Below are 13,630 nucleotides of genomic sequence, written 5' to 3'. Positions count from 1 at the left end.
TCGAGAAGGGATGGGTTGGAGGTGGTTGTTTGGGTGAGAACGGGTCGTCCTTGGGAGTTTCGCCAGTCAAATTTCATTGTTGGCACAACTCGTTGCATACTTTCGGGCAACACTTGCGAATGAAAAGCTCTTCAGAGAGAATTTCGCAGCTGCAATTCGCATCCAACTGGGTAAATGGAAGGAAGGAGCTGAGGGATGGGAGAAGCAACTGGAACTAGAGGAGGAGGTGCTGGTGAAGTGCTGCTCGCCTCGCTGTGCCAACTGCATTACGGAAATCCTAATGCGGCCAACAAGCGTTTAATGTCCTGCCCGGCAGTCATTAAGCGGGAGTGAGAAATGTTGAAATGTTTAAAAGCTTTTCGCCAACTCCGGCAACAGTTCCAGCTGCAGATCCTAGTCCAACTCCTGGACCATTGCCAGTAGCCAAAAATGGCCAACTAACTGTTCTTGGGCTGGCAATAAATTTCCAGCGAGTTGCCTGGGGTTTTTAAGTAGGCGAATGGGCTGCCAGCGAGAAAACACTAATCTAACATCAAGGAAATCGAGCCGTAGCTGCAATAAACTTAAGTGTACGAGGGAAAATAGTTCAGAGACTTGTTGTTACACTTTCCCTTGGTGAGTTATCGTGCTGTCAAACTTTATGCCATTAAATCTATAAAGAAAAGCAAAAGTTTCTGCACATGAAATAAGCGCAAGTATTCTTTTTCGATTCTAGCATATGAATACAGCACTTAAATGTATAGAAAATTGAATCAAAGTGGCTTTTGAATGCGTAATTAGAAACCTAATTTATTATTATAATGAAAAGGCAATAAATGAGTGCCCTTATGGAATTATCTTCTGATACCTCGGCAGATATATTTTCCCCAGTGTGGACCTGAATTACGAGGGAAACTGTTTTTCCATTCTGACGGCTTTGTTCTGGCTTGTTTATGCCCTCATTGAGTGCAAGTGGAGCGAGAAGCGAGTAAGTAGGCAACACTCGTCGGGATGGAACCCTAGAACCATCCCTTGTCCACTCCCCTCCATCACATCCCCTTCCATTCCAGCCAGGCCATGAGCTCCCCTCTTGGCCATGTTCATTGTCAACCTGCTGGCGGTTGCTCAGATGCTGGTGCTGGCTTTTGAGGAGCGCGCTCTCCTTGCCAATGCAATTAAACGCGACTGCAGTCCCGGCATGGCTTACTATCCTGTCCTCTTGCGCGTCCTTGCTGCACGAAACTCAATTAGGAAAGTTCACCGGGAGCGGAAAATCGCGAGGGGTGCGAGGGGTTTAAGGATGCAGGACGCAAGGCGGGGAAAAATGTCCGCCGCAATATGAAATTGGTGCACGTTGGCTTCATAATTTCATTATGAGTGCGCCGTGCAAAGTGCAAAATATACGAGTCTGACAGAATACAGAAGCCACAATGGCATGGGCGTTAAATGGGCGTGGCAGGAACTGGAGGCGGAGATGGAGAAGGAGAACGAGGGAAAGGATCTCCTCACGCCATCGCGGCTTGGTCAGAGCCTTCGCATCCGCTTGGACTATGTAATTAGCAGACAGCTAATTGCACTTCAATGGCCAAGTAAGTGGGGCTCCATCCCCCGCATCCCCCTTTTTTGGAGGCGGGAAGTCTGCGAAGTTTTTCACACGCCGAACGGAAAAGCTGCAGGGGGAAACGTAAGGGAAATGTGAAAGTTGGCCAAGAGTGTGAATTGTGGCTTTGCGGTCTTTTAAAGACACACTCATGCACCGCTGGCAATAACGCAATGGTGTGGGGGATGGAGCAGACTCCAGGTTTATGATGTGGTTAACCAGTTGCAGGCGGGACGTCCAGGGGGCGTGGCAGGTTAGCAGAGGCGGCAGGTCATTAGGTGAGTGGGTTCAATAGCGGGAAAGCGGAGAACACCTCGTATAATGGCATAAACCTGTGGAAAGCACGTGTTTTGCGAACTGCGATAAGTTTATTTCATGGGGAAGTTTCATTTTCTACTTAGTGGGTGTATTTTCTGCTGCGAAAACGTTTTCTCAAGGTCAGGAAACTTATTTAGCTTGTTCTAATTACAGAGTTAAAATTATTTTTTTGTGGTCTGCATAAAAAAGGCCTTGATGGCAACTTAAAGAGAATAACACGAGTTGCCTCGCTTCAAATTTTAAAGATTTTTCGTTCCATCTCCGGTGTGGCTTTAAAACGTAAATCCAATCCAAATTGGTAATTGGAATAAAAGCAGAAACGAGAAGCCCGGATAAATACACACCCACACATACCCACACTTCTGAACGAAACGAACGGATCGAAAGAGATGCAGATGCACAAACACCCGAAACACGTTGCCAACAACACTTGGCCAAGTGCATATAACCAGGCAGAAAATTGCACGTGTTGCCAACAAGAACTGCAGCCACTACAGCAACAACAATAACAGCACAAACAACAAGAACGACGGCAACAACCGTGGCAACAAAAATCCGAGCGGCATTTGCAATCCGTTTTCGAACAGCATTTATAGCATCAGCAGACTGCGAACCCTATTTCGCCTCCTAACAAGAATTGCTGTCAAAAATACATCGAATACTGAAGGGAAGCGGGTGTACACTTAGAGAAATTAGGCTTATGAGATATGCAAAAAATTTGAAGCGATTTGGAAACTTTTAGACCACAAATTCTTGGCAACTTGTCTTACTTAAAAACTTTACACGTATGTATATGTTAAATAAAAAAAAATAAAATATTAAATGAAATATATTTTATATTTATCTAACTTAAGAATGTATTTACATTGTATACACTTTCTTTTTTTATCAATGTCTTTTTTAAGGTCTAAAAAATGTAAACTTTTAGCTCAAGTTATTTCGAGTGCATAGGCGGAATTTAGAAAGATGGAGAGAATAGGCAGGCGACAATTACGAATAGCAGGGCTTGGCCGGAAATTCCCCCCCCACTTCCGCAAACCCCTTTTGTTTAGCAAATTTATGCAAGAGAAGTCGCGCGCAAAACGCGGCCGAAACGCGATCAAAACGCGCCCAACTCGCGCGACACTTACAAATTGCATTAAAAGCGCTCGAATTGCAAACGCACAGCCACGCCTCTTTTGGTGCCCCCTCCCCCTCCTTTTTCAAAAGGCATGGCGTATTTATTCTCTCGTTTGTGTTTTTCGCATGTTTTGTTTTCCCTCTCTTCTCTTTTTTGCTCAGCCGTTGTGCGACAAAGTTTTCTGGCTGGTTTTTGTAGTTTTGGCTTTCTATTTGTCAAATGGAAAAACCTCAGTGGTGAAAAGCACTGAATTCATAACACTTTTTGTTCGCCTTATTTTCTGCGGTTCAAAGAGCTTTGAGTCCTCAAATGACGTGAAAATGTGTTTAATAAAACCATTAAATCCTGTTGATTGACATGTGATATTTAAAGTTTATGTATAGTTAGGCAAGCAAATATGAACGTAGGAAAAGGGTTGAATTTTGCTTTGCGGATTTAAATTAATTATACTTACAGCACAATTAGGTTATTTGCTATGAAAATAATCCGAGACCGAAGGTTAGTTTCAAATAGACGAAATCAGTTCAAAAAGTTTTACAAGCCAGCGCCAATTAGCAAAGAAAAATAAACAAGAAAATTATTAGTATTTAGGCCTTGAGAATCAATCGTTTCAAGCTGGATTCATGTTTAAAATATTTGTGTCTGATTGGGAAATTCGCTATGCAAATATTATCATTTAATAATTAAGCAGCTTGGCTTTTGACTTTGCAAGGCAACACAAAATTATTTTCATAGCTGAAGGAAATTCTTTGCATATTGAAATAATGTTCTTTAATCACTACTAAGTACGTTTCTGTGGTTGCATCAACTTTCCACTTAACGCGAGAAAGTTGCTTTTGTTTTCGCTCGCCGCTTTCCGCTTTCACTTTCGGGATCAATCCAATTTGTGAAACACTTTTCGCGTAAACAAAACCGCGAATAAAGCTGCAAGGCAACACGCTCTGCTCCATCGAATCTGTCGCTCCCAATTTCCCAGCCCCCCCTTTTGACCAACCATTTTCATTGGAAACTTTTCAACGCGTTCTTTGTGCCGTTTTCCACGCTTCTCGCTCGATCAACTTTATGTTGTGGCCCAAACTGAAACAGGCGGACAAAAAACCTAAAAATGTATAAACTGTTTTTGGAGGGACTTTGTGACACCGAGTTTGGCTTTTCAATTCAATATTTTCGATTCCATCGTTGTCGGCAAATGTGTTTCGTTATTTTTTCTATATTTTTCGTTTCCCTTTTTCTATTTATTGCTCGCCCCCAGACTTGGCCAACAATTTGGTGGCATAAAAACTGCGAATGAATGAATTTCAAATAAACGCCGGCTCGGCCGAAAGCTGAAGCTTTTCTTCTGGGCCCGGAATGTTTTTGCATTGCAAAATTCTATAGGGTGGCCACCCCGAGGAGTTGGGGAAATGTAAATCTACTAAATTTGTTTTTTTATTCCACCCCCCCTGCAACGTTTTGTTTTCCGCCTGTTTTCTTTGGCGCCGTTTTTGTTGCTCAACTTTTTACTGGCCTGGCTTTTGACTCTACTTGGCCTCTTGGCGGGAAAATGGGGGTGTTGAGGCGGTTTGATGGAGGACCTTGGTGCGGGGGTGGGGGGTGGATGGTCGCAGACAGGGGCAAGCTGTTTGTTTCCAATTAGAGTCGCCGGTGCCATGGCAGCACCTAGGGGCCGTATGATAATTGGATTGCCATGCATGGAGGACACACCCGTGTCCTTTTCACACAGCACAAAAAGTTATAGCTAACTATAAAATTAACGGACTAATGGGAAACGGAAACTTTTTCAGTACATGCCGAGCATCGTCTTCGGCTAGAAAAGTTACTTGTTTGCTGTTGGTAATTTAGGTTGTACAACAACTTTCTATAGCTTATATTTAATGTGCAATTAAAATTAAGTACCAAATTTTATGTTATTTTGGTTATCTAATGAAAGTAAATCAGCAATCTTTATCTTAGAACAACCCAATGGAATCCTTAGAATTATAATACCAGCATATTTAGGATTAATTAGTTTTATACCCCACCTTTTCGCATAGTGTATGGTACAGAGGGAGACAGATAGATACAGCTATACAAGGCTGCTCGCTTCCTGTTTTTCTGCCACTCGGTTCTGTGTTCGCCGTTCTCCTTTCTCCGTTTACCGTTGGCTGTTTGCTGTTTGCCTTGTGCTTTAACAGATAAATGGACATTCCCGTGAGGCGGCGGACAGAGATGGCAAATCAACAACAACAGTAAGCTGCTAGGAGCGAGGAGAGCGAGAGAACGAGAGAGAGAGAGCAGCCGGCAGCAAGAGGCAGACAACAAAGAAACGTCAACAGTTGACAAGTGGCTGCAAGGAGTGGCCAAAAGGGGGGTTGTGAGGGAGGGGAGGTCGAAGAGCTACAAAAACTGTAGCACGCTTTCGAGAGCAGCGAAAAGTGGGCAGCGAACAGCCGAGATGAGTGGGGGCTATAAATAGTTGCAGGCGCCTTGGGACCAAAAACTATGCCAAAGGCTTTAAGGGGTGTGGTGGGCGGGGGGGGGGGGGGGGGGGGGGAGAGGGATAACACTGGGTTACAGTCGGGGTGAAGAGGTCACCGTTTAGGCTCAACAGTTGGTCGAGATGCAAGGGAGAGGAGGAAAACCGAGCAAACATAAAAGATGTTCTTCAGTTCCTTTACCATGAAATACAAACGGGACGAGGTTGTCACTGGTTTTTTATAAATGATCTCATCATTCAAGATGTTACTTTGCTATTGCTTTTAAATGGATACTGTTTTTTATGGAAAGAACTAATATCTTCCTGTTACACAAAATTTTCAATAATAAATATGAAGGTTTGTAAAATGTATAAAAATATTCAGGTAGCTATGCCACAGCGACAAGGGAATTTAACTCAATGCGGTGGACAAAACTCAACAAATGGCCAAATGGTCGGCAGAGAGTTGCTGTAAATTCAGGCGAGTGCATTCCGTCAGACAGTGCGTATGTGGAATCTGACCAACGTTGCGTATGCGGAATATTAACGCTCTTGTTGACTTACTTTGTTCATGGCTTCACTGTGGTTAGTTTGCAAACAAAGCATAGAGATTTACCGGAAAATCCACCATATTTTTTTTTCACACTTTCTATGATGCATTTTCTGCGAACATTTTAAAAAATTGAATTTAATTGAATAATAAACGAGCGTTTTTATGGTCATGGCTTCCTATTAAATATGCAAATTACGTTTAAAAATTTTTCACTTTTTCTGCTAATAAAACCGAAGAGTGATTGCAATCGGAGTAAATTTAATTTATATATTGCCCTTAAAAGCTTTTAATAGTTACTTAACAGGGGAATACTTTGGACGTTATTAATTAAAATTATAAGAAGATTTTCAAAATCTTAAGCAATCAGCAGACCTTTTTGGTATTAATTTCCAAGGAGAACGAAGGACACGAACCATAGCATCAAAGGACGAGGCACAAAGAGCAGATCAGGAAGAGTAATAGTAACGAAAGAAAGCAGATAAGCGACAAAGCCGAAGCAGTGAAATGACAAGGTAGCAAAAGCAAAAACGCAGCAAAGCACCTGAAAAGCAGATAAGCACAAAGCAGAGGAAGGCAAAGAGAGTAATACAAATGACTTGAAAGGCCAAAGGTCGGCCACTGCGTATACAACCGCAACAGAGGAAATGGTTGGGACCATAAAGAAATGAGAGAAACTATTCCAAAGTCATTTGGCAAGCGTTGAAGGGCGCCGAAGAGGTCGGAGGTCGGCGAAAGATGCGGGGCAATGGTAATGGTAATGTCAATGGGCAGGGCAGTTACCCAGATGAAAGGAGCACCAAGTGTTTATTGCAAAACAAAGCAGCAATAGTTTCAGAAAACAACAACAAGGGTTTGCAAAAGGAAAACGTAAAATATATGAAAAACACAGAAAAAAGGTGCTGGCATAAATGGAATGGAAATTGAAATAAATCGATTTGGGTCAGAGGCGTTAAAAACGTTTTAACGAGGGCTTACAATAACTTAAAGGGAAACTTTGTTGAAAGGGCTAGAAGCATTAACATGACGAATGTGGGGCACTAAGATTGGTATGTAGTGCAATAATAGTTGGCGCGACAAGAGGCATGATTAGTTTTTCCGCACTTTAAACTCCTTTCATCTATCTTTTCCCATCTCAAACACTTTTCGCTTTCCTCTATTGTTGCACTTTGATTGCACTCCAGAGACTTGAGATGCGCCACCCTCGTTGGCCTCGTTAAGTTTTTGACAGGCCAACTAATTTGAAAGCAAAAAGGACGAAAAGTCGCCCGAGGACCCGAGTGAAGGGCAAACGCGAAGTGACACTTTTTCAACCCATCCGAGGCGACTTCGGCTGGAGGCCAATCAATCTTGGGACCGGAGTGCTGGCAGGCAGTTCAAGTGCCGGACAAGCCCGGTTCACTTCATCTTCATTCATTTGGGCAATTGCCCGCCTGTCGCCTGCACACAGTTCCCATTCCTGGTCCTTTTCGCCTCCTTTAAACTGCGAGTCCTTTTCCTTCATCGTCCACTTCGGTGTCCTAACGACAATTGCAAATATGTTGCAATTTCCCGGTTTGGGAGCAAAGGTCAATGGTTGCTTTTCCTGTTGCTTGTTTGCTTCTCCTTTTCAACTTTCTCTTAGCTTTTTCATTTTTTCATTCTGCCCATTCCCCCCGACAGGACATGCCCCGCGGGACCTCCAAAATGTGCTGCAACTGCCTTGTCCTCTCATTCCCATTCTCCTTTTTAAAACCCTATTTGCTTCTTCTGCCATGAAGATTGATCACAGTTGGCAAAAAGTTTTTGCTGCCCCCGCCTGCAATTTTTATTTCCGCTTCCGCTCGCCACGCCCTCTGCGCCTGTCGTTTAATATGAAAAATTGCGCGCAAATATTTGCAAAGCTTGCAGAGCACGATGGTGAAAAGGGGAAAGAAGCCTCGTCTGGCTATCCTAATTGTGAGAATTTGTCAGTTTTGTTGCCGGGGTCAGATATTAATCGCTTCCATAGTTCGCTCTTTTTTCCCGGAAATTTCCATTTGCGGCGATAGGGCGAATTACGATGTCGAAGTAAAAAACACAACATGTGCGGAATATTATTGCAATTAAATTAAAGGTTTTAAATAAACAGTATATTCTTCATGTTGGGTATAAAATTAATATGCGTAATAACAAATGTTAAAGAAAGGCACATTAAGTGTAATTGTAAAATTATAATTCATCCATTATAAAAGTTTTCCAAAATTGAATATGGTGCACTTTTCACTGGATTTCCACCACTTGCGACTTCAATGGCACTAATTTTCCACTTGCTAACTGGTTGGGAGCTTAAACAGCATCAAAGGGATCCCGTCCAAAGGAAAGTTGGGAATAAAATAGCAAGTGAAGATTAACCGGAGTAGCTTACGGTTATTCGAATGCACTTAACGCGAACCCGAAAGCTCATTGCCAGTTGTTAACTTGGCTTCATTTGCCCCAGCTTTAAATACTCCTCGCGATTCAGTTTTTGCCCCGTGGCAAAACAGGAGATAGATACAGAAACCGAAAGGGAAACTCGATGCCATTTGAAAAAAAAATGCGAGAAGAAGCGAAAAGAATCCATAAAATCTAGCATTAATGCCTTCATTTTGTGCTCAACAACAGCGAAAGTTAGCAGAGCAGACAAGGCCAAAAGGAAAAGGAGAAAAGGCCAAGAAAAACTTGAAAGTGGCAAGAGGCAAAAGGAATCTTTAGCCAAAGTTTTTCGCTTTTCCTTCCTCTCGATTTTAACGCATTGCTTAAACCTCGAGGGGATCGCTGCAGCAAGGGGGGCGCGCAGAGGAAAAAGGGGGCGTGCTATGGCCCAACGCCCGACTGCAATTCGCCAAACGCCCAAGGATAGCGAATCGAAAAATTGGCCTTAGACCAGCAGGAATGATGGGTATTTTCCAGCGCGACAAGTTTGCAGCGGGGTTTCTTAAAGTAAGCTATATGCATAGGCATACACTAAAAAAAAAATAAGGGATGTTTAAGATAACTCCTCTATGGTCCAAGAAACCTAAATATATGATTTATTTCTTAATTTTTTGTAAGCAATACAATAGATTACAAATCCATATCAAAAGTTTCTATCATTTAATCCTTTCTTTCAGTGTACCTCGATTCTAGTATATAGCTTCTTGTTGAGCGGTTTATCCGTCTCTGGCTCTAAAAATGAAAATTGAAAATTGCTTGAATTGCATTTCGCTCTCGTTTTGATGAGAATCTTCGGCCCGGCTGGGAATGGGGAAAATTTGTACGTGGATTTCCCCCACTTTTAAGCTATGAGAATGGCAAGGCAAACATCTGCTGCAGCTCGTTGCGCTGCTCCATCTTTTTGCGCTGGTGCCGCAGGCAACGCGGCGTATGAGCAACATCGAGATCTCTTGAGTTTCACGCAGTGCGGAGACTGACAAAAGTTGGAGTGCCATGTTTGTTATGAAATCCCCCGCTGAATGGCTTCCTTGTTCATAGGCAGTTGCCTGCTTCTTAAGCTCTCATGCCCATGCCCTTTTAGTTAAAATCCCATTTAATTAAACCATTAAGTCTGGCATGGCCTTAACTGAGAGTTTTCCGCATTTGTGTTTGGCTCCCTTGCAAAAGATAAAGAGCCAAGGCAGAGATTCCCTTTGGTTTAATGAGCAAATGCTCCACGGTCCACGAAAAGTTGTGTAATTGAAATTGCGGATGTGGCGAGGGTAAGCACTGCAAATGACTTTCAGTTTGCAGTTTTCGCTCTTTGTTTCGCCCTCAGTTTTTAACTTGTTTTCATTACCGCGCAGCATCCCAAAACTTACCTCAAATGATTTATTTATTTGCCGGTTGCACTGATTTGTTTGGAATTCACTTAGGCGCCAAAGTTCTGCAATGGAAATAATTGAGAGAAAGTTTTTAGTGCGATATGACTAGTAATGTAGAGGTAACTAATCAAACTAACCTGATTAATAATATGGTAATAAATTATGGTTCAGTTTGCATTTAAGTGTTGTATAAATTCCCTGATAAAATCTAGTAAAACGGAGACAGTTAATATAAGCAAAAAATGTGATGCAATTAACTGAAAAAATCTCGTGAATGTCAAACATTTTATATACAATTTTAATTAAACGTATGTTAACCCAGTACCATGAAGTACTAAAAATCAATAGAAAGTAATTATTTTTTCATTTTGATTGAAAAGATTGCCATTTAAAGACGGCTTTAAAGCATGCTGCGTTAATTCCATGAATCAAGTGCGCTTAAGGAAAATTTTCGATTTCCGGATTTCAATTTGGTTCTTAAGCAGATGAAGAGTGGCTTTCGGCAGGCACTTGTCAAGGCGCTTAATTATTATCCTCGATGGATGGTCCAGTGGCTTTGTCATATTCTGATGACCCAGCCCCGAGAACCTTCTGCCCATTTAGTGCATAAATCTCTGGGCAATCCCTTCAACTGCAGCAGGGACTAACTACGGTTGGTCAAGAGAGGATGGCGACTAAGCACAAAAGGGGGCCTCGAGCAGTTTCTCGTCGTCGACTGTGGGCCACATGACGTATGCGCAATATGCCATCAGCCCGACTGAGGACTTAATTTAAAGCCGCTTTCAGCAACAGTTTTCAGGTCCAGAGCTCAATTTCTGACGGGCCGTAATCAAAATAAAACTGGAAATCTACTCCTCTATGTCTGCATTTAATTATGGCTTTACACAGGCAGCCAGACAGATGGACAATTAGTGCCGGCCATGAATTATGAGTTCTCGGCCTTTTTATTTTTCATATTTTTCCCTCGTCGGGTTAAGAAAATCATGGTCATGGAGTCGGACTCGGGGCTCATAAAATCACTTTAAACAATAGCTGGCGTGTGGGCCAGTAGGGTATGCGATGCAAGGGCCAACAAATGTGTAGTTAACTATTATGGCTGCCAGGAGTTGGAGCGTATGCTGAGCAGAACTGAACTTTTGTGCTTCATTTCCGTTTCCGGCTGCGACTGCACATATGCAAAGCATGCCAAGCGGCTGGCGGCATCGGGGGCGTCGGGGTTATGACAGCATATGGATAATGGCAAAACGTGCCGAATGCCAAAAAGTTTATGAGCAGAAAAGACAATGTCAGAACCGGGGGCGTCTGACTGGAGACTCCTAGTGAGGGGGCGTGGCCCACAGAGCAGTTCGCTTGTTTTGACTTTCAATTGGAATGCTTTCCTGCTGCCAGAGGCTCCTTTGCCTACTGTTGCTCCTGCTTTTTGAAATATACTTTTCCGCCATCATTTCTTCCGCCTTGGTAGAACTTTTGATTGGCGCTTCTTGGAACGCTGAACACTCACTAAAGTTTCGCATTGGTATGTTTGCATAAATATTAGCTCCAACCAACATTAAGGAAAGTGACGTTGTCACAGCAAAAAACAAAGGGAAAAGCTTTATTGACGAGCTAGATAAAAAAGCCCAACAAAAAGGATGTTTCCTTGGAATCGAACGGTTTCTTCTGTTTGTCCATCTTGTTAACCTTTCTGTTATACCCTCTCCCCGCCTCCATTGTGATGCCTTTCAAGATAAAAACCTAACTTAACCCAGACGACTTGTTGGCCCAATCCCAATCCCATAAAGAAGTATGAGGAAAGAAGGCTCAAATGGGGAATTGTTTTAGCCTTAAAATTGTGGGTCAATTGTCGTTTTTGTTCGTACTTCACATTGTTTTATCTGCTTCTCATTCCCCATTTGTCGATATGTTTATGAACATTTCTATGGCATTTTATGTGACAGGCAAAGCAACTATGAAAATGGGAAGAAATTTGCATTTTACATTCTGAGCTGTTCTGCCTTAATGTCCTCACTTGTGCCAGCTGGTAAATATATGTAAATCTACTCAAAGGGATAAATGACAAAGTGCAAATTTGCTCTGAAAATATACTCAATTTGTGTGTGCAAATGAATTTTTTAGTTGCTAATCAAGATTATTGATCTTTTTAAGGAGGCACTAGCTGATAAGTAGGGAAAACTAATTTACAAGTACAGCCAATTTCTGTTTTAAACACATCTCTCGACTGTTTGTCATCAGGCGTCCTCCATGGAATAAAAAGTTGATTGGAAGAACAAAACTCATTTTCCCGACTTCTAATTCCGTACAAAAATTCCCAGTGGCCGGGTGTCAAAATCAGGCCGAATTGGATTCCTCCTCGCCCACCAACTTTTGCCAGCTGTCCCAAAACAGCAGAAAGGCGCCGACAACAATGAATGGGATATATCTGCAGCCGACATGTGTATAACAGACAGAGAGAGAGGGAAAACCTTGCGACAGACAGAGACGGACAGTATGACAACGTGTTCCATCAACCGCACAACAAAGGACAACAACAACAGCCCCTGCAGAAACAACAAAAGCATCAACAATAACCCGTTGAAGATGGAGATGAAGAAGGATTTATTGTCGGTGGACCGAAGGCATCGTAATGCACATGTTCGCAGGGATGGGCGGATGGTCGGTTGGGCGGTGGACTTCGGCCTTCAGAGGGCGGTCGATGTCAGATGTCTTGGCTATCAAAAGATTAAATTGAAGACCCCGAAGGCAAGAGAAGCAAGCAGCAAAAATGTAGCCTACATTCGAGCGTCACTGCAAGAGTTTGACATGCAAATAGAGAAGTATGGGTAAAACCTTCAAAATGCTATGGAGCAGCCCATAGAAACGAATTTAAATATTTTCATTTATTCAAGAATAATATATATTTTATATTTAATAACATTAAATTCATTTCATTTTTTTAAGGTTGCTGTGTGAAAATGAATACTTTTTATGCTTTTCATAGTTCATACTATTTTTTTTGTAAATTTCTTTGGCTTAAGGCGGGATTTTCTTGCCAAAAGAGGGAAAGTGCCCTATATATGTATGCATGTGCTACTCACCCACATACCACACGCACGCAGACATCTTATTCCGGCAAATTCAAATTTGCCAACTCATCAGCAAAATCTCTCTCCTTATCTGCTTTCCTCTGCCACTTCCTTGTGCCCGCTTCTTCATGGGATTCATGGGATTACTTCGCTTGCGGCCTGCCATTCAATTAAGTCATCATCGCCATGCATTTTGACAGCATTTAACACGCAAGCAGCTCGCTGCTCCCAGCGACCACCCCCACCAATGCCATCCGCTTAACCCCATAGCCACTTGTCGAACATGATAAATTTGTGGGAAAATGCCAGTTGGTGCGGCTGAATAAAAGGGGAGTGGGGCATTTTGGAGCATCATCACGCCCCCTCGAAATGTTATTGCATTTTTAGCACCACGCCCCCATCCAACGCGAGTTGCGTTAATTTTGCGCCAGCTGTCAAATGTCAAAATGTCAAGTGAAACAAAATTTTCGCATCATGAGAAATGCATGTCAGACTCACACAAAGTCTCCATGGAGCGCGGGCGGTACAAGTGGGTGTTGGGGATGTCGGGGATGTAAGCCAAAAACTAAGCGACAGTCTGCTTTCCCCATTTTCCAACCGCGCTGCATACTTTAGTTGCCACCACCCCCCGGAACCGCCAATGGAGTGGTTGCCTGGCTGGAATCGTTATCGAGTTACCCAGCCGGAGCTCGCTTCATCATCATCAAACGGAGCGTGGAGTGGGCTGAGTAGGGGTTAAGGGGCGTCAA

The 13,630-nt window shown here is 42.8% G+C and overlaps 1 protein-coding gene across 2 annotated transcripts in view; it reads right to left on the bottom strand.

The window, feature by feature from the left end:
- The window catches only part of LOC6728461 (trophoblast glycoprotein), a 41,434-nt gene that overhangs the window by 5,712 nt on the left and 22,092 nt on the right, over positions 1 to 13,630 (bottom strand). For both annotated transcript variants that reach the window (XM_016176913.3, XM_016176912.3), the window contains one exon: positions 9,817 to 9,881. The gene's annotated coding sequence lies outside the window, so the exon portion shown is untranslated. The remainder of the gene's footprint in view (positions 1 to 9,816; positions 9,882 to 13,630) is intronic.

The sequence above is a fragment of the Drosophila simulans genome, chromosome 3R, assembly GCF_016746395.2.
Source record: "Drosophila simulans strain w501 chromosome 3R, Prin_Dsim_3.1, whole genome shotgun sequence".
Lineage (NCBI taxonomy): Eukaryota > Metazoa > Arthropoda > Insecta > Diptera > Drosophilidae > Drosophila > Drosophila simulans.
The sequence above is the reverse complement of the archived record's forward strand: the minus strand, read 5'-3'. Positions and strand labels throughout refer to the sequence as shown.